The sequence below is a fragment of the Kogia breviceps genome, chromosome 15, assembly GCF_026419965.1.
Source record: "Kogia breviceps isolate mKogBre1 chromosome 15, mKogBre1 haplotype 1, whole genome shotgun sequence".
NCBI lineage: Eukaryota > Metazoa > Chordata > Mammalia > Artiodactyla > Physeteridae > Kogia > Kogia breviceps.
In genome coordinates, this window is record NC_081324.1 from 39,916,861 (window position 1) to 39,938,640 (window position 21,780).

Genomic DNA, 21,780 nt, shown 5'->3' on the forward strand with positions numbered 1-21,780 from the left:
AATTTTCAAGGCTCTGGGTAATAGCTTCCTTCCAGAGAGGATTTTCCTTTAGTTTCTGGCAAACTGTAGATCACCTTAATCCAATTAATGACTGAGCTCACTCAAAACTAGGTTTCAGTCTTTGTATGCCTGGCCTGTTTTCAGTTAACACTGACTTCTAAGGTGTAATCTTTAGGGGGTCCCAACTGAATGCATGGAGTGTTTATTGGGATCCATCTATCTTGGTGAGCTCTGATATCTGTTTTTTTCTCCCCAGCACTATGAAACTGAGAGTAGCTTCACTTAACTTCTCAGCCTCCTCACAGTCACTTTCTACTTACCTTCATAGTCTCTGCACCTGCCATTGATGAACTGGTATATGCATCAAGGTGAAAAGGACTAAGAATGTCAGACTCATTGAGTATGACCTCCATAAGTCTCCCTCCACTCTGGGATCTTGGCTTCCCAAGTCCTGGCTGCCTAGGAGCTCTCTAGTGCCTTCAAAGACATGTTTCTTGGTCCTTTGTCTACCTTATCTGGGTGTTCTGGGTAGAAGTATTGGTCTGCTACAAGCTAGTTCATTATAGTCAGAAGTGTACCCAAGCAGGACCCTATGGGGCCTTCCTGGGACCGACCCCTTCCACATATCCTCTGCTGTGTCTCCTCTCTGAAGTACCCAGATAATAGTATCTCAGGCATATTTCCTGAGTTTTTCAGATGCTAAAAACCAGCACCAAATGGAAGAAATTAATTCCTGATGATCATGAGCACGTAGCCCCCAGACCTTCTGGCACTTAAGGATGGATAATGTTCACTACCCTGTTATCTCGGCATCACAGAGAATTGTGCATGAGCTGATCACATATCCTGGGACGACCTCCCTCACCTTGCCTTTAAAAATGCTTTTCTGAGGGCTTCCCTGGTGGTGCAGTGGTTGAGAGTCCGCCTGCCGATGCAGGGGACACAGGTTCGTGCCCCAGTCCGGGAGGATCCCACATGCCGCGGAGCGGCTGGGCCCGTGAGCCATGGCCGCTGAGCCCGCGCGTCTGGAGCCTGTGCTCCGCAACGGGAAAGGCCACAACAGTGAGAGGCCCGCGTACAGCAAAAAAAAAAAAAATGCTTTGCTGAAACCCTTCAGGAACTTCAAGGTTTCGGGGGCATGAGCCAGCCGTTCTCCTTGCTTGGCCCTGCAATAAACCTTTCTCTGCTCCAAACCCCGACATTTCAATTTGTTTGGCCTCACCATGCGTCAGGCACACAAGCTTCCTATCGGTAAAAGAAGCAGAAGCCCAAACATCTACTTAATAGCTAAAAACATTTACAATTCACTTGACATGAATTAACATTAATTATTTAATCCTCACACAAGGTATAAGGAAGGTAGTACTATTATTCTCATCTTCTAATCAATGTAAAACTGTGGAGCACAAACTCACAGAAAACTGTAATTGGCCAAACAACTTGCCCAAGATCACCACAACTCAACCCAGACAGCCTGGTTCCTGAAACTGTGCTGTTAGCTACAAAAGTATATCAAATAAGGGGGAAAAGGCACAGAAGTAAGCCCTCTCTAATTCAAACATTTCGAGATTGCATCAAAGAAAAGGAGACTGAAGAGATCAGCCAGAGGGACCAGAGGAAAACCAGGAGAAGGCTGTCCTATAAGCCGAGGGAGGAGAGTATTTTAAGGAGAACATGGCAAACTGAGACTGTTACAATTATCATGTGAAAATAACCGGGCCTAGTGTTATCAGCTGCTCATCCCTTCACACAATAAAAATTAAAACCTTTGCAGAGACACTGGCATATCCAGTCCTCACATCCCATCCTTCTGCAAATGGTCACAGATCACATGCTGTGTCCCCAGTGTATCCTGCTCATCTAGCCTGCCAAGGTGAGGTTGGGCAAAAGCACTCCTAGAGAGCTAAACCACAGAAGCAAATTCATTCACTGAAAATGGAACACTTCACAATTAGAGAAACCATGCAAATGGGACAGCTCTCACTGATGCTCTGTAAAGTCTTCAAAACTTCTACCTAAAATTTGCAAGGGAATGTATATTATCGCTTCATGCTTCAAAAATCCCCATTATTCACAGTCATTGAAAGAGAAAGACTGCAATGGAAAATGTAAAGAAAGTTGTCAACATATGAAGACTTTGTATATTACGACAAGAACAAAGAGTCGGTGAAATGGGGAGAAAGAGAAGATCTAAGGGAAGGGGCACCTTACTTCACTCACATGAGCCACTAATAAAATAGATCCACTAAGAATAGGACTTATGCATAGGGCCACCTATGCCCACTATATAATCTGCAAGACCCAATACAAACTGCAGGGCCCCATGTTCAAAAAGCAAGAAAAACTCTTTTTCCTTTCTCAGCAGTCTCTCTTTCGACCTGTAGAGGTGGTATATTAATCTGCGATTTACTACTGCGCTTTCTTGAGCTCAGGGATATCCACTGGGCTTGTGTAGACCCTCACTGGTGCCCACAACCCACCGGCATGACTCAGCACGCGGGCACATGCCCACCTGCCCCAGGCTCCTGCTGGGGCACAGGCCAGCGGAAGTCACCGGGCGGGGTGGGCACATAGTGCAGCCCGCATCAGAGACCGGGTGCTGGGGAGGCAGAGGCAGGCAAAACCGCACATGAGCAGAGGCCTCAAGCCCCCAGCACAAGCTCCCTTGTCCCATCAGACTTTGCTTAAAAGACACAAAATCAATAGTAAAATTAAGAATTTCAAAACTGTGACCGTAGAGCATGAAACCCCAAGTGCAGGGCTCTGTGCAGACAACAGTGTCACACACCCGTGAAACCAATCCTGGGGTCACCACTTACCACTGCCCCCCTGAGTTCTAGGCTGTGAGCTAGAACCGGCCAGTTGACCATCTGCTCCTCTGATCTACTCCCATCCCTGCGTGGTGGGGCCTTAGAACATAACTTGGAATCACAAGCCCTACTGCCCAGTGCCTCTGCCGTCCCTAGAACAACGGTTCTTAAACTTCTGTGTGCACGCTAACCTCCTGGAGGGCAGTGTGTAAGAGAGCTTCCAAGGTCACGCCCCAATATTCTAATTCTGAGGGTCCGGGTGGGCAGGGCTCAGGACACTCCTCATTTTCCACCATCCCCAGGTGATCTGATGCAAGGGCCTGGGGCTCCACTCCGAGAACAGGTGCCAAAGACACCTAACTTTAGCTCCCCTGGTGGAGGGCAGAAGTCTCAGATTAGCTTAAGCACCAGGAGCAGAAACTGCAAGGGGGTTGAGGCGGGGGGTGGTCCCAATCTCTCTGGAACTTTTCCCTCTTCGTCCAGTCCCCAGTCCTGCTCTGCCATATTTGTGTGTAGTGTTTTTCATGCTGAAAAAGTATGTCTCAGGGTCCAAGTGTGTGGGTATTAACCCAATGCCCCAGGGAAGGTCCACTGACTAATATCCTAGGAAAACACACAAACGGGCCAAGAATCCAGCTCCATCTGGCATGTGTGACATGAACACCCAGGAACAGAAGCCACACCTCAGGGAAGTCCAGCTGGCCATGACTGTGGACTTCTAGGAAGAGATTTCAAGAACACTAGAGGGTGAGCTTTCCACTAGCCAGGAAAACCAGAACGCCCTAGTCACCCCAGAGCGTCCCCAGAAATCGGCCTTGTGGGGAAAAGAATATCAGCCTCAGAGACAAAAGGCTGTGTCTCCAGGCCTGGGGCTGCCACCAAACCAGCGGTGGAACATGGGGCCAGCCAGTTATGGCATCTGTCAAGGGAGACCGGGGACATCAGAGTGCAAACCGCAGCTTGCTGCTGTGCTCATTTTAGCCCACGTGGCATTTTAAAGTATAGATGTTTAGTTGCCAATAGTTAAAAAGAGATTTACATAAAATTCAGGTTTCCAGCATCTCTTAAAGAATGGGAGGATCTGGAAACCCGGGGCCATCCCTTCCAGGCCCAGGGAAGCCGAGCTGAAGCAGCACCCTCCCTTTATTTGGGGCAATGCTATCCCAGTCCCCCGGGCCACCTGCCCACCTGGCTCATTTCCATTACTCATCTGGACAACCCTGGCTCAGGTGACTCAAAAGTCCTTTACCCTCAAACACTCTAGGATTAAATGTCCAGTTTCTTCATTTAGTTTCAACCATACATAACACTAATGTTCTTCTCAATAACCAGAGAATTTCAAAAATCAGCAGCGTGAAATCAGCAGGGTATTTTACTCTACTTCATTCCCTTAGTAATTCATTAACTAGATGACCAGACAACTCTACTTTAGTGATCAGCTGGAACCCCTCAGCCAAGCACTCCACCCTTTAGTAGCTCACTGAGCTCTGTGCCGTCTTTAAGATCCTCAGCAACCCAGGTACCCAAGTCAGCATCCACTGCCCCACTGTTTCCTCCTTCCTGTCACCAGAGCAAACAGAAAGCCCCATCAGGATGCCTGAAGCCCTGGTTAGGGGGGCCTTGCTCAGCGGCGATGCCTCGCCACACCTGGCATGACAAAGTGTAGGGTGGGTGAGAGCTGTAATTAAAGACTGGTGCCTATACGCTTTGCCACAATTTTTTAAATCCAATTTTAAAATCCACAAGCATCCATGTTTTTCTACAACATGTCCATTTTTAATTGGAAAAAAAAAAAAAAAAACCCACTGCCCTGAGCAGAAGACCGCACATCTCTTGGACAGATCTCTCCTGGGGCTCCCAGGCACTGATGGACAACCTTCCAAACAGCCACATGCAGGGGGCGGCAAAAATGGAAAACTTCCATTTGTGATGTCATATGCTCCAAGTAAACAGTCCCTGAAAAACCTCCATATTGTCATCTTTAATTAGTGTTCAATAAATGAAGAGAAAAAAGTCATCAGCTCCGCTGAACTTATTCACATGATACAGCAGCAGGAACAGGGCTAACACTATAAATAGGTCTGGAATACTGGGGGATCCCGTTCATTGTGCAGGATACACATTTCTGGAACCAAAAATCAAAATTAGCAGCATATGACTCTATGTTCTGAGCTCATTTGAAAGTCTCAGACCTTCAATATAAAAATAACTTTGAATCTAAGATTGTTGATGATCAAGTTTTGGAATCAATGAAAATTTTAAACATAGCACATTTTCTGGTGAGTGAAAATCCAGTGTGAAATTTTGAATTTATAGACTATTGCCGAGGACATTCAAATCAGTCTTCAGTCATCTTTGGGGATCCAGAGAAACTTTATAGCTAAAAAGCATATTCCAATGTTGGCTTTTTAAAAAGTCAAAATCAAAATTTTCTTCAGGTCCCAGAGGGGGTTGCAGTGGCTTCAGCCAGAAGCAGTGGCACGTCTGTGACATGCCTTGGCTCGGGTCCCTTTCTGGTTGGGCACTCAAGGTGAAAGGATGCAGGTGTTTCAATTGAAACACAACTCCAGACTCAGCTCCAGAAGCTCGCTGTCTCCACCTGTGAGATCTGACTTTTCTAGACTTTTTCAGGGTCCTGGTTTTACTTGCTAAAGGAGGGACTGAGGAAATCAGTCTTGGAGAGGATGGCTGTAGGGCCAAGACCGCTGCCACTGGCTGACGTGGTCTTGGAACACTTGACCTGCTGATGTGTAGGGGTGGTCATTTGTCAACCGGAATTCTTCTCCAGGAGTTCATTTACAGACAAAGGATTCCATGTAGTCCCCACTTCATTGGATGGGATGGATTAACGCCAATCCAGAGGAATGTATGATATTGCCCTTTTGGGTTTATAGCCATTTTTGCCTTGGCAGGCTCTAACGTGAGCTGTCATGGTCACCCCAGATGTGAACAGTCCACCTCTTTTGGGCAATCCACATGCCCTCCCTGGAATGTCTGGGCAGTTGGGGTGGAGCATCTTTTTTTTTTTTAATTTTTAAATTTAATTTATTTTTTTGTACAGCAGGTTCTTATTAGTCATCCATTTCATACCCATCAGTGTATACATGTCAATCCAAAATGGGTGGAGCACCTTTTGTCTTTGTTTGACAAACCTCATCCTAGCAGTTCTCAAAGTGTGGTCCCTGGCAGTAGCTTCAGTATCACCTGGGTATTTGTTAGAAGTGCAAACCCCACCCTGCCATTGATCCTGGAACTTCGGGAGTGCGGCCTGCTTTCTGTATTTTAAGAAGCCCCCAGATGACTGATACGTGCTCATGTTTGGGAACTGCTGCCCTACCCAGTAGTCAGACTGGATGCCTTAGTGCACCACAAGTCAAGCAAGTACTTTCTCTTCTTTTCTTTCTCTTTGACTTCTGAGACTTTGTCCCTACCCATCCCTCCATTCTTCACAAGGGCCTTTTGAAATCATATCCATATTCCTGGCCAGAGTCAGGTGTCACTTTGTTCATGAGGCCTTGCCTGACTCCCCCTCTTGCAACAGGTGTGTGCCCGCCCTCCCTCCTCCCACCCCCGATTCGTTGCCCATGTCCCCTCCTGGCAACACCAGTGTCACTCACCGGGCTCTCCTTAGAAATGCAGAATCCCGGCTCTGCCCTACTGACTGAGTCAGAATTTGCATTTCCCAAGATCTGCAGGTGATTCCTATCCACTTTAAAGGCTAGGAAGCACGGATCAGACCACCCTGAGTGTATTAAAAGAAATAATATTTTTTCTGATTACATTTTAATAATACTTATTCATCAAGGAAGAAAATGGGAAATATGAAAAGCCCAGAAATGGACACTTACATGAGTAGACTTTCAGGGGTCAGTATTAACGTCCCACCTTTGTTCTAGGAGGAACTATATTCAGATGACCTGTTTTAGAGACAGGAATCACGCTTTAAACAACAGCTAACACCATGTCTTGCATAAACCAGGTGTTCAATAACTCTTAAAAAACATAAAAGAGAGAATTTAAGAATTCTCTACCACTATAAAGGTATTGTCTCCTTTCTAGAAGTTGGAGTCCTCAGCCTATTAAAGAGGTATATCAAGGCTGTTTTTGGCTGAGCGTTTTTATGGCTGTTAAATCCTGGTGCGGTGACCAGAATGTCTCAGTCTGAAACCTCCATGGTTGGCTTTCCTGAGGAACAGAGAAGCTTGCTGAAAGCTCTGCAGGCTGCTCTCAGTCATGGTCGGGATATGCTCTGTACCAGGAAACCCACTTTCTGACTTGCCCTGAGAACTAAAAGTGATAAGGCGACTGTATGTTTAACTAGAATTCTCCAGTGTGAATGGGGAGAGAGAAGGAATCGTCCCGCCTGCCACTCTGGCTCAGAGCTTCCGGGCTAATTTAATCAATCCTGTAAGGGGCCCGACAGCTGGGGAGAGGCTTTCTGAAGCATTCCAGAGTCACCTTCAGCACATTCAGCCCAGCACGCCTGGCCGTGTGCCCCTGTCTTTCAGTAGCTGTGCCTGAGGCCCGTCCCTTCCCTCCTTGGCCTTGGGAGCAGCTGTGAGTCTCCAGGACCCCTTCTGGCCTCATGGGAGTCACCCAGAAGAAACAGCTCTGAACTTGGAGTCCTCATGTCAAGGTTTCCAGCTCTGAGCCCTTTGTCACTTTTGCTCCAACCCTTTCCTGCCTGGGAAGAGCCAGAGTGGGCTGCCTTGGGGTGTGTGAGGGGTGCCCAGCTTGCTCCACGGGGCTGTCACTGCACACATCTCTGTTCCCAGCCTCCAGGTGGGCAGAAATGTGGGTGCCCCTTGCAGTCCTCCGTTGCTAGGGAGCAGCGGCTCTGAAGGGTCAGCACAGGCGCCTGAAGCACGAATGGCTCCCACCCGTTGGCCATTACCCTCCGTGAGGGTGCATGAAGGTGTGTGAGAAGGAGGTGTGCCCGTGCACGTGACGATGGTCTGGGCCTCTTGCTGCAAGAACAGCACGCGGGTTGGTGGCAAGCTTACAGGACGGAGGACGTGTTCATATACCAGACACATCCGGTGCTGCAGTGTCAGCCTGGCCAGAGCGTTCCTCTTAAATACCTGGGAACGATTACTCTCTGCCTAACCAAACCGTGTGGCTGCCACGAGCAACTCCACGTTTAGGTGAATTACAAAAACAAGCAGGCAGTCGTGTTCACGTGCGCGTCTCTGCGCAAGTGGCAGGTATGGATTGTTTTGAACAATTGTTATGAGCAAAGTGACACCTGACTCTGGCCAGGAATATGGATGTGATTTCAAAAGGCCCTTGTGAAGAATGGAGGGATGGGTAGGGACAAAGTCTCAGAAGTCAAAGAGAAAGAAAAGAAGAGAAAGTACTTGCTTGACTTGTGGTGCACTAAGGCATCCAGTCTGACTACTGGGTAGGGCAGCAGTTCCCAAACATGACCACGTATCAGTCATCTGGGGGCTTCTTAAAATACAGAATGCAGGCCGCACTCCCAAAGTTCCAGGATCAATGGCGGGGTGGGATTTGCACTTCTAACAAATACCCAGGTGATACTGAAGCTGCTGCCAGGGACCACACTTTGAGAACTGCTAGGATGAGGTTTGTCAAACAAAGACAAAAGGTGCTCCACCCCTTTCGGATTGACATGTATACACTGATGTGTATTAAATGGATGACTAATAAGAACCTGCTGTACAAAAAAATAAATAAAATTAAATTTAAAAATTAAAAAAAAAAAGATGCTCCACCCCAACTGCCCAGACATTCCAGGGAGGGCAAGTGGATTGCCCAAAAGAGGTGGACTGTTCACATCTGGGATGACCATGACAGCTCACGTTAGAGCCTGCCAAGGCAAAAATGGCTATAAACCCAAAAGGGCAATATCGTACATTCCTCTGGATTGGCGTTAATCCATCCCATCCAATGAAGTGGGGACTACATGGAATCCTTTGTCTGTAAATGAACTCCTGGAGAAGAATTCCGGTTGACAAATGACCACCCCTACACATCAGCAGGTCAAGTGTTCCAAGACCACGTCAGCCAGTGGCAGCGGTCTTGGCCCTACAGCCATCCTCTCCAAGACTGATTTCCTCAGTCCCTCCTTTAGCAAGTAAAAACAGGACCCTGAAAAAGTCTAGAAAAGTCAGATCTCACAGGTGGAGACAGTGAGCTTCTGGAGCTGAGTCTGAGATAAACCTGGGGGCACCGGCAACTCCATTGACATCCAGGAACCAAGGGCTGGCCAGTGCAGGGTGAGTCAGGCAGAGGCTGCCACCGGCCAGGGACAGAGTGGGGGACAGATGTACAAAGGGGATGACAAACCTCTGCCTTCAAGATGCTCCCAGGCAACAGCTGAGTGAGACGCACAAACAAGTAAATGGAGGAGAGCGTGAGCCCAGGGGTCAGACGTTGATTCAAACCAAGGATCCTCTCCTTGGCTGCACCTTCAAGCCACATGGCAGAGCTGGCAGTGCTGTTAAAGCATCACAATGCCAGAGGCCCACCTCAGATCAACGAAGTCAGAATCTGCAGGAGCTGGGGCCCGGGCAGAGGGATACTGAAGGCCTAAGCCCTTCCAAACCTAAGTCTGGCCCCTTACCCCACAGGCCAAGAGCTGGATCCAGCTCTCGTGGTGGCAGGCATGGAACATGCCATCGTGCCTGACCTGCACCAATAAAGAAACATTCCTGCCAGGAACTGCCCGAGCTGTGATGGGAATGGTGGTCCAGGACTGCAGAGACACATGTCCTTCAAGTGTTTTGCCCCTCCAGTTGGCTTGAAGACAGAGGGGGAGAGGAAGACACCCTCTGTGAGCCGTCAGAGACGCCACTGCCCCAACCACAAGGTCAAGTTAAAGTCCTAAACCACACACTCCAGCAGGTAGGAGCGCTGGCCTGAAGCAGCTCGGTTCCTCTCACACACACACACACACACACACACACATCCTTTCACCCCGAGCTCTGCCGCAGGCCTGTGAGACAGTCATGATCCTCCCCTACCGCTGCCCCAGCTGCCAGAGAGAAGCTGCAGTCTTATAAGCAGAGCCAGCCCCTGTGTGAGCCAGTCTTGAGGAGGAAGTGGGGGAGCCCAGAAGAAGGGGTACCCTACATCCTCACCGATGTCTTGGGGCCACGGGTGCTGCAGGAAAGGGGACTCAAGGAAGCCAGTTATCAATGTGTTTCCCTCTCAGCTCCAGATTCACCCTTCAGTACATGCTCTGCAATAATGGAAGGACTTCCTTCAAGCATTTCTCCTTTACAGCAGCACAATGTTAAGCTTTCTCAGCAGAGGGTGCTGGAGGGACGCTGCAGGAGGAAGGGGCTGCAGGGAGAGAGAGTTGATGGTAAGGGGATGAGGACAGCCAGTGAGGCTCTGCCCAGCCCCCTAGCCAAAACGTGCTGTCTCGCAGCATCCTCACAGCCCCTGCACAGCCCTCCCAGTACAGACCTCGGGCCCTCCAGGCCTCCTGCCCTGAGCGCCCCCTCCCACTGTACACCCACACCAGCACCACAGCAGCTCGCCCACCCTGCCTGAACCCTGGAAGCTTGCTTCCTGTTTGCCCAGTGACTGAAGACCAGTGAAACCAGCGAACTAGTCTGCCATCCAGCGTGCTCAACTACACCTTCTCCAACAAGGTCTGAGCCCCTTCCAAATCTGTCCTTCCTTGGATGCTCTCCCTCAGCCCTGGGGTACCACAGAGAGTTTTCATTTATCTTATAGTTACTCTTTCATCATAGTTTAGTAAATCCTTGTATTAAACTTCCCGTTTAAATCACTGTGTGGTTTCTACCTCCTAACTGGATCCAGACCACTACAACAGGAGAACTGTCCCTGACACACACTCCACAGAAGCTATACAGTAATAGAGGGCATCACCCAGGCCAGCAAACCTTGCATCATTCATCTGCTGACATCGATGTGCTCAGAGGGACAAGGGATCCCCTAGAGAGAGCCTAACTTCTAGTGTAGTTTGTGACAATCAGTCCTGTTTCTTTGTCAATTGAGTACCTACAGAAGCCAGTAAGAGTGGCTCAGACCCTCTTCTTGAAGATTCTTAAATTATCCACCAATTCAAAAGTTTTTTGGATGCTTACTGACAAGGGGTATTTCGCAGCCTATTTCTATCAAACACCAGCAGGGAAAGTCATTTGTACCTTATTGTTTATACTTTTTCACCCTTGTACAAAAGAAAATAGGAAATAATTGGATATACACCTCTTTGGAGGAAATCAGAAGAAGCAGAGTCTTACAAAGAAATTAGTACTCAAAATTTGTGATCTGGATGTAACAGGTAGTAAAAGGTCAGGGAAACAGCTCAGGAGGAAGCAGGGAATATCTCCTCTTGAGGGCAGGGGTAACGTCAGGCCAGCTCCAGAGTCTTCCCAGCAGACAATCATTTTTCAGTGACTAGCTTGCCTTCCCCATATGAAGCCAGCTCACACAAGCACTGGAGGCAACAGCCAACTTTCCACAGCTGGATCCCTACTGGACAAACTGCCCACCAACATGGTGGACCAGGAGCCCCAATGGGTCACTGGTCACCACCTTCAGCCTGCCCTCACCAGCAAGGACCTTATCCAAGTCAGGCAAAGCCCATCCTCAGAGGTTCTCTTCAAGTTCCAAGAGGAGGAACTTAATTGTAGGAAGCAAGAGTAATAAGGAAGTCTGTTCTGTAATTGTCAGCATCATGGCTTAGCTGGTTTTCCTCCAGCAACGCATAATAATAAATCCTTACATTTATAGAGCATTTTACAGAGCTCGAAATACTTTCACAAACGTCATTTCCTTTTGGTGAAGGAAATCTCCTGCTACTTGAGATATTATTTTTTTCTCTCAAATGCTTTGTTTTCACCTGTTCAGAAGCTTCTGTGTAATACACCCCATGATGTAAAACACAGACCACAACAACATTAAGGGTCACCTCCAAAGCATGAAGAGAAAACCTATGACTTTTTAAAAGCTAATACATTTGGTTACTTTGCACTGCAGCTGGTTAATTTCAAGCCAGATCTAACTTGGTGGGTGCCCAGTTCACACTGAATGATTCCCCACAGGTGGATGGGGAACGCCAGCACTCCTGCACTCAGGGCAGCTCTGTCAAGTTCAGAAACACCCTCAGGACCAGAGGCAAAGGCAGCCCCACAAACTCCAAGTAGATGTGACTAATCAATCACCACATTCATTGTCCTGAGACCTGACCTCCAGATTGCACCCCAGGCAGGCATTATCAGTTGACATCACTTGGCAGAAGCAAGAGAAAGCTATTTGCCCTTCCTCAGCGTCAGGCGGCTGGGGGCAGGCCCAGCAGCTCCCTGGGATCCCTGCTTAAATTATTCCCTGGGATTCCCTCTCCTACTGGGATGTGGCTCGTGGGTCCCTGCAGGCATCCCAAGACATCTGTAGCGTTGCTGGGAACCTGCTCATGTTTGGACAAGACCACAGTGCCAGCTGGCCTCACCCCTTCTTCAGGCCCATTCCCCCTCCTTCACAGATAAAACTCAACGCATCCACTCTCTCTTTCCACGTCTCCCTAATATGGAAACATCTCCAACACCTTCTTCATCATTGCGAGGGAATATTTTTTAAAGATGTCAGTCTTCACACACGATGATTTACATCTCTCTAGAATCTTTTTATGTCTTCAGCACAACGGCTATATATTTATGAAATAATGATGGGGAAGGGAGTGTTGTACTTCCTGGTGGGAAGAAACATGGAAACTGAGGACAGGTGAGGACAGCAGCAGACTTCACTTTGCTTTGCCCACAGACAGACTGTGGGCCAAGAGTGTGGGAGGACAGGAGAGAGGCTGGCACCCACACACTCTCTTGCAAGCTGCACACACACACACCAAAGGTTTCAGAGCGGAGGGACATGGCTGGTGTTGAGCTCCAGGAATCCTTGGCAGTTCCGTAGATCAGCGGTCCCCAACCAGTTTGGCACCAGGGGCCGGTTTCATGGAAGACAATTTTTCCATGGACCAGGGTGGGCGGAGCGGGGAAGGTGCAGTGGTGGTTTCAGGATGATTCAAGCACACTACATTTATTGTGCACTTTACTTCTATTATTATTACACTGTAATATATAATTAAAGAATTATACAACTCACCACAATGCTGACAGGAGGCGGAGCTCAGGCTGTAATGCGAGAGACCGGGAGCGGCTGTAAATACAGATGAAGCTTTGCTCGCTCACCCGCTGCTCACCTCCTGCTGTGCGGCCCGGTTCCTAACAGGCCAGGGACTGGTAGCGGTCCGTGGCCCAGAGGTTGGGGACCTCTGCCGTAGATAAAAGACTAGGAAGGAAGCTATCAAAGTGCTTTTAGGTAAGAGGCTTGAAGTGTGAAATTGGCAAGAGCCAGAGATGGGGCAGGAGGGGGCGATGGCCTCCAGCTTAGCCCACCGTTTCTCTGCACTCACACCCTAGGCAATTGCAGCCCACCCCTGGCTTTGAAGACCACCCATCCCTTGCTGACTCCCTTCTATAGAGCCCCGGCTTAAACTCCAAACTTGAAAATCCATTGCCTACTTGATATCTGCACTTGGGTATGAACTGACAGCCCCAAGTTAACACATCCAAACTGACCTCCTCACCTTTCCCATAAACCTGCTCCCACAGTCCTCCCATCTCAGCAAAGGGCAGCTCTGACTTTCCACCTGCTCTGGCCAAAACCTCAAGTCAGCCTCGACCCCTCTGTACCTCCCACATCCTACTCAATCTGCTGGGAAAGCATTGGCTCTGACCTCGGAATATATTCAGAATTATGGGCTTCTCCCACCATCCTCCTCCTAAACGGCTCCCAGCACCCACCTCTTGTCACCCTATAGACTCTCTCCACCCAGCAGTTCCAAGGGATCCTCTGTTCCATGAGTCAGATCATGACACTCTGCGGCTCAAATGCTCCCCTGCAATGGCCACTCATTATAAAGCCCTGCTGTGACCTACAAGGCCCTACGTGAACTGCCCCTTACCTGTCTGCCTCTCTCCCACCACTCTTCCCCTCATTCACTGCACACCAGCTACTCTGGATTCCCGGTTGTTTCTCAGACATGCCAAGCGCACTGCTGCTTCAGGGCCTTTGCACTTGCTGTTCTCTCCATCGGGAACACTGCCCCCAAGACAGCCACAAAGTTTACACCTCCCTTCCGGTAGGCCTCTGTTCCAGTGTCACCTTTTCAGAGTCCTTCCTTCACTGTTCCATATAAAACAGTAGCCCTGTCACTCTCTAACCCTTTGCCCTCTTCTTCTTACCCTTCACTGCCTGACATACGCTTGTCTGTCTCCCCACCAGATTGTCAGTTCCATGAGGTCAGGAACTTTGTAGAATGTGGGACTTTGACAACTGAGCAGATAGAGTAGAAGCTTCCAAGAAGAAAGACAGAGAAGCTGGAGCATCCAAGGATGTGAGGGTTTGAAGAGAACAGAAGGGAGCATGGAATAAAGCAGGGGTCAACAAACAACAGCCTGCAGGCCAAATCCAGCCCATCCCCTGTGTCCATAAATAAAGTTTTATCCAAACATAGACATACCCATTTGTTTAAATATTGCCCATGGTGTGAGCTGCAGCAGAAGAATTAAGTAGTTGCAACACAGACTGTATGGCCTCAAAAGCATAAAATACTATCTGGCTCGGGCTTCCCTGGTGGCGCAGTGGTTGAGAGTCTGTCTGCCGATGCAGGGGACGCGGGTTCGTGCCCTGGTCCGGGAAGATCCCACATGCCGTGGAGCGGCTGGGCCCGTGAGCCGTGGCCACTGAGCCTGCACATCCGGTGCCTGTGCTCCGCAACGAGAGAGGCCACAACAGTGAGAGGCCCGCGTACCGCAAAAAAAAAAAAATTATCTGGCTCTTTATAGAAAACACTTGTTAACCTCTTGCACAAAGCAGTGTTTTTCAAACTATAAACTCATAGACAACCCTTCTAAGAAAACTTCCACAAACCTTCCAGGAGGCCCAGACCCCAACTAAGAAATAGTTTTAGAGAGACTATGGTGGTGGTGGTGGTGGTGAAGGAAGAAGAGAAGACAGACTTGGATTCAGTCCCCAGCACTGCCACTCAGCAGCTGTGTGACCTTACATAAATTACTTAACTGCTCTGAAGCTCTTCTTTCTTATCAATAAAATAAGAACTACTACCAACCATCCTGCAGAACTATTGTGAGGAGTGGAGATTCTGAAGATAAAGCATCTAGCCGTGGCTAGCACACGGCACACCTACACGCCTAATCACTTTTTTTTTTTTTTTTTTTTGTGGTATGCGGGCCTCACTGTTGTGGCCCCTCCCGTTGCGGAGCACAGGCTCCGGACGCGCAGGCTCAGCGGCCATGGCTCACGGGCCCAGCCGCTCCGCGGCATGTGGGATCTTCCCGGACCGGGGCACGAACCCGTGTCCCCTGCATCGGCAGGCGGATTCTCAACCACTGCGCCACCAGGGAAGCCCCGCCTAATCACTTTTTGAGACTTTACTATATTCCAAGCACAGTCTAGATGCTACACATGTACCAACATCTAATCCTCACAAAACTCTAACTGGACTGTGCCAACACCCAGTGGATTTTACTTATCTTTGACAAATACAGTTTTTAAAAAACTTTTTATAAATAAAGGTGATGAAGTCCATGGTTTCAGCACTACTGTGGGAAAAGGCTGACTCTGTGGAACTAGGAAAAGACCTGAGCTGCCTTGGGGAGGAGTGTGGGTCCCCAGTGACACTCAGAACCTCTGTCCGTCTCCCCAGCTGCTTCCCAAATTAGCAGGAAAATCTCCCAATTCAAAGAAACCTCGTGACACACTTTGCAGAGATACCACGCAAAGCAACAGATTTTGTGCCTATTTTTGGCTGGTCCAGATAACTGATCGTTGCAGACTCTTGAATCACTGGATTAAAATGCCACACTCAGCACAGAGAAACGGTGGGGTGTGGTGAAGGCAACTCAGCTAGGCACCTGCTCCTGCTAAGTCTGTGTCCTAAACCACTGACGTTCTTTTAACTTTTTCACAAACCAAATAAGCTCAGTATTATTTTCTCAAGAAGTAGAGCAATTTAAACTACAATTATTAGTGTGAAATCTGTGGAGAAAATTCTACACCATTGAAACACACTGTCCGTTAAATCAGAGAAAAGAAGCTTCAACTCCCACTTGATATATGAGAAGCAGCACTAATTAAGACTGAGAGCAAATTCTTTTATGATCACTGTTTTTAGGAGTAAATAAGACGTTTTAATTTATTTGATTAGACTGAAAACAAGCAAAATTTAAAAGGAAACCCTGATTTGGAGGTCAACCTAATTATGGTGCTAGCATGCATATTTGAATCTTTCTGTTCCCAGAAACTCAAGTGTTTCTCATTTCTTTCCTTGACTTTTCTCAAAACCAAGACGGGGACAGGTTGGAAACCTTAGTGTTTACAAAGGGCATTTTTTTTATTTCAACATGACCACCATGCTCACAAAAGATGGACATGGCTGGGCTGCCACGTGGTCCCAGCCAACATTACTCTGCAGATAAATATACGCAGGGAAGAGGCAACTGCCCCAGCTTGCAGGAATCAGAGCCGATAAACCAAATTAAGTTTTATTTCCCTGTCTTAGTCAACTTGGGCTGCTACAACAAAACACTGTAGACTACATGACTTAAACAACAGAAGTTCACTTCTCACAGAGGCTAGGAAGTCCAAGATTAATGATCTAGGAGATTCAGTTCTTGGTGAGGATCCTCATCCTGAATTGGGGGAGGCTGACAAAAACATTCAGCCCATAACATTCCCTGAATAAATTGTTTAACATCTTTTCATTCAGCTTCTGAAAATGGAATTCTTGCCTTCTCAAAGCGGTCCTCTCTACTGCCCACTGGGTCGAAGTTCCACCACATTCTGAAGTCTTAGCATTTGTGTCTCATCTACAAAATACTAATTTACATCTGTCCTTTTTCAAAATAAATGTTCTTCTGTCTTTTTCATCTGTGGGTGTGGGCTCCCTAGCAAGAATCCTGACTCTTTGCAGCGGAGTAAGAGAAGAGGAGGGGGCGGGAGTGGGGAGAGAAGGAGGGGAAGGAGAGAGGAACCGGCATCTCTCGTTTCCTGCCTCCTGCACACTGCACTCCACACACTGCCAGCATCATCCATTATGGATAAAGCGGAGACGATGGAGCGCTAGTGTCTCCAAGGAAGACAAAGGGCCACAGAAATGGATACTTCACTACTTCCTGGTCCTCGGGCTTCACGGGGACCACGATGCTGAAGCACTCACTATGCTCAGGGATGAGCATAAGTCTGGAACTTTATCATCGCCTCCCCCTTTTCCAGATAGCCAGTCCTCAAATGGCAAAAGCCAAGAGATTCTATACCAGCCTCTTCCATCCTCTGTGGTTTTTTAAGTAAGTTTTAAAAAATTATTATTTAAGTATCACATTTAGAAAAGGATACAAATCAGTGAATTTTCACAGTGAACACACCCATGTAACCAACACTCGGATTAAAAAAATAGAACATTACTGGTACCCCAGGAGCCCAACCAGCCATTGAACCCTCCTTATCACCAAAGGTAACTGCTTTCTTAACTTATAAAATCATGAACTAGTTTCCCTGTACTTGAACTGGATATAAATTACAGTAGGTAATCTCCTGTGTCTCCTTTTACTTCTCTCACTCAACTGTATGCCTGTGAGATTCAACCATGTTGTTACATGGATATAACAGTACATCTTCTGTGCTGTTTAGTATTCTATTGTATGAGTATAATTATCCATTCCACTGTTGATAAACTTTGCATTATTTCAGTTGTTTTGCTACCACAGAGATTGCTACTGTGGACATTCAGATATATAGCTAGCTAGCTAGCTAGCTAGCCAGCTAGTTAGATAGATAGATATAGATATATACACACACACACACATATATATATACACGCATGTGTATATATCTGTATATCTTTTGGGACATATATGTATACATATCTGTTGGGCCTCTATTTAGGAGTGAAATTGCTGGGTTATGGAGCATGCAGATATTCAGCTTTGTAACTATAAAAGAGTATCGAAGAGTGAATATGTGAGTGTTCCTTTGATTCCACATCTTTGCCAACAATTAGTATTATCATGCTTTTAAATTTTAACCATTTTGGTAGGTGTGCAGTGGCAACTTGGTTTTAATTTGCATTTCCCTGATGAACAAAGTCTATGGGCCATTTGGATATCACCTTGAAGTGCCTGTTTAAGAATTCTGCCCATTCTTCTATTAGATTATGTCTTTTCTTATTTATTTAGTGGAAGCAGAAGCTCTTTACAAATTTTGAATGTGAGTCCTCTGTTGAATACATACATATACACAGATAGAGAGCACAAAATTATCTCCTCCCATTTTGTGACTTGCCCTTTCTTGTGTATTGATGTCTTCTGATGAACAAGATCTTAACTTTAATGTACTCCAAATTATCATATTTATTCCTTTATGGCTGGTGCTTTTTTATCTTGTCTAAAAATCTTTGCCTACCCAAAGTTGTGAATATATTTTTCTTTGTTATTTTCTAAGGGCTTTTTTGTTATACCTTTCACCATTAGATCTGTGATCCAACTGGAATTGAATTTTGAATACAGTGCAAGGTAAGGGTCAACATTCATTTGCTTCCATGTGGATATCCAACTGACCTAGCACTGTTTACTCAAAGAACAAACTCTTCCCACTACACTGCAGCATTATCTCTGTCATCACCAATGAGTGTGTGGCTATGTTTCTGGACTCTATGCTCTTCCAACACTCTAGTTATCTATCCCTGAACCAATACCACAATGTTTTACTTACTGTAACTTTAAAAGAAGTCTTGATCTCTGGTAGTGTAAGTGCTCCAACTTGGCTCTTTTCAAGACTATCTTGGCCATTTTGGGCCTTTTGCATTTCCATACACATTTTAGAACACATTTGTCAATTTCTACCAAAAAGAATCTCCTGGGATTTTTAACTGGGATTACATACATCAACTTGGGACAAATGACATCTTTACAATACTGAGGGTTCCAATTTATGAACATTTTATATCTCTCCATTTAATTCAGTTTTTTAAAATATCCACAATATCTAAGTAGAGGTCTTGAATATCTTTGGTCAAATGTATTCCTAGATATCTGATGATTTAACTCCTGTCATTTTTATTTTCTAATTTTTGTCACTGTGATACAGAATAAAGTTTTATTCTTGCATACTGACTTTGTATCCAGTGACTTTGCTAAATTCGTTTGTTAATTCTAATTGTTTAACTATAGATCATTTTGAATAATCTCTATTTAATCATGATGCCTACAAATGACAATTTCATTCTTTCTTTCAAATCCTTAGACTTTTTATTTCTTTTCCTTGCCTTGTTGTACCTGCCAGGACTTCCTGCGACATGTTGAAAAGAAGTGATTATAGCTGACCTCCTTGTCTCAATTTCAGGGCTTTCAAAATCTTACAATGAAATATGATATTTGCTCTATTTTTTAAAAGAATATCTGCAGTTCACTGAGATCCAAGTTTTCTAAGATTGTTTTTTTATCACAAATGTTTTTTATCACACTTTAGCAAATGCTTTTTCTGTATTGTGAACATACGATTTTTCTCTTTCAGCCTGTTAGTATATTGTATAACACTGAATTTTTAATATTAAACCAAATTTTCATTCCTGGAATGAATCCAACTTGGTGCTCTGTCCTATCATTTGAATACATTGTTGAACTTATTTTGCCAATATTTTGTTTAGATTTATATCTTCACTTATGAAAGAGATTGACCTAGGCAGTTTTCCTTTCTTGTAATGTCCTTGTCAGGTTTGGGGTTCAAGGTTATGCTAGGCTCATAAAATGAGCTGCAGAATGTTCAACTCTTCTTCCATTCTCTAGAGGACTTGGTATAAGATTGGTGCTACTTCTTCCCTAAATATCTGGCAAATTCACTAGTAAAGACAAGTGAGCCTGAGATTTCTTTATAGGAAGGGTTTTATTTACAGATTCAATTTCTTTAAGACCCGAATACACTAAATTTTGGTAAATGTGCCATGTGAACTTGTAAAGAATGTGTATTCCACAACTGTTGAGTGTAGTGGTCTGTATATGTCAGTTAGGATATGGTTATTAGTATTCAAATCTTCTGTAGCCGTACAGATTTTCTGTCCGCTTCTGCTATCAGTTACTAAAAAAGTATGCTAAAAACCCACTTTCATTATAAATTTGTTTATCTCTCCTTACAATTGTCAAAATTTGTTTTATATATTCTGTTAGATGCAAACAAATTTAGGGTTTCTGGTGTCTCCCTGACGAATTGTCCCTCTTTGTATCTAGCAGTGTTTTCTGTCTTAAGGTCTACTTTGTCTCATTTGCAATATCACCTTATTTTCTTGGTATATCTTTTTTTCTTAAGTTATTATTTATATATGTATTTATTTATTTATATTTATTTATTTTTGGCCGCATTGGGTCTTCGTCGCTGTGCACAGGCTTTCTCTAGTTGCAGCGAGTGGGGGCTACTCTTCATTGTGGTGCACAGGCTTCTCATTGTTGTGGCTTCTCTTGTTGCGGAGCACGGGCTCTAGGGGCGCGGGCTCAGTAGTTGTGGCTCACAGGCTATAGAGCGCAGGCTCAGCAGTTGTGGTGCATGGACTCAGCTGCTCTGTGACATGTGGGATCTTCCCAGACCAGGGCTCAAACCCATGTCCCCTACATTGGCAGGCGGATTCTTAACCACTGTGTCACCAGGGAAGTCCTTGGTATATCTTTTTTGCATTCATTTACTATCAGTCTTCCTGTGTTCCTATATTTAGGAAATATTTGTAAGCAGCATTTAATTGGATTTTGCAGGGGTTTTTTAAATTAAATTTCAAAATTTCAGAGTTTTAATTGGAATATTTAGCCCATTTTCATTTAATGTAGTTACTGATAGATTTGGATTTAAATCTACGTTCTATTTGTTTTCTATTTGTCCTACATGTTCAATGTTCCTTTTTCTCTCAATTACCTCAATTTTCACCTTCTTCTGGATTAATCATGTATTTTAAAATATTCCCTTCTCTATTAGGTTGTTAATTATATATGCTTTTACTACTATTTTAAGGGTTATCATGTAAACAACATCCTTGACTTACAATTGACTAGCACTTTTCCATTCTCCAGAAAATAAAAGGGCTTCAATCCTATTTACCCCTCTTATTGTTTTGTACTGTTCCTTGTTGTATATTTCAATTTCACATGTACTTTAATCCCATGAGACATTTGTAGAATCAGTAGTTCATTTAGATTTACTCATATATTTACCTTATCCATTGATCTTCATTCCCTCCTACGTTTCCATGCTTCTATCGGGGAGCATATGCCTCTTTCTGAAGAACTCCTGTTAGTATTTTTGGGGTGTGTCTGCTGACAATAAATTCAGTCTTTACTTGTCTAGAAATGATTTTATTTCATCTTTACCTCTGAGGAAAATCTAGATATAAAATTCTACTTTGGCATTATTTTTCTTCAACAGTTTAAAGATATATTTCATTGTTTTCTGGATTTCATCATTTCAGTTGAGGAGTCAGTCATTAGTCCTCCTGTTCTTTCCTTGAAGGTAATATGTCTTTTTTCTCAGGCTGCTTTTAAATTTCCTTGTTGTCTTTGGTTTTCAGAAGTATTACTGACATATCTCTGTTTTTCTTTATCCTGCTTGGTGTTTATAGTACTTCGTTAGTCTGTGGCTTGGTATATTTCATTGGTTTTGGAAAATTCTCTGAATCTCTTGGAATATTGCTTCTTCCGTTATTTTTCTGGGATTCCAATGGCAGGTGTATTAGACCTTTCCATTATGTATCATATATCTTTGGTGACTATTTCCTTTAGTTTTCATCTTTTTTTCCTCTCCCTGTTTTAGGCAGGCTATTTCTACTCACCTATCTTCTAGATCACTAAATCTCTCTTCAACTGTGTCTAAGTCACTGTTAAATCCACCTACTTATGCTTAATAGCACTGATTCTATTTCAGT

General features: G+C 45.3%; 1 protein-coding gene across 7 annotated transcripts in view; it reads right to left on the reverse strand.

Moving 5' to 3' along the window:
* FHOD3 (formin homology 2 domain containing 3) overlaps positions 1-21,780 on the reverse strand; it is a 507,955-nt gene that overhangs the window by 461,044 nt on the left and 25,131 nt on the right. The gene's annotated exons all lie outside the window — the stretch shown is intronic.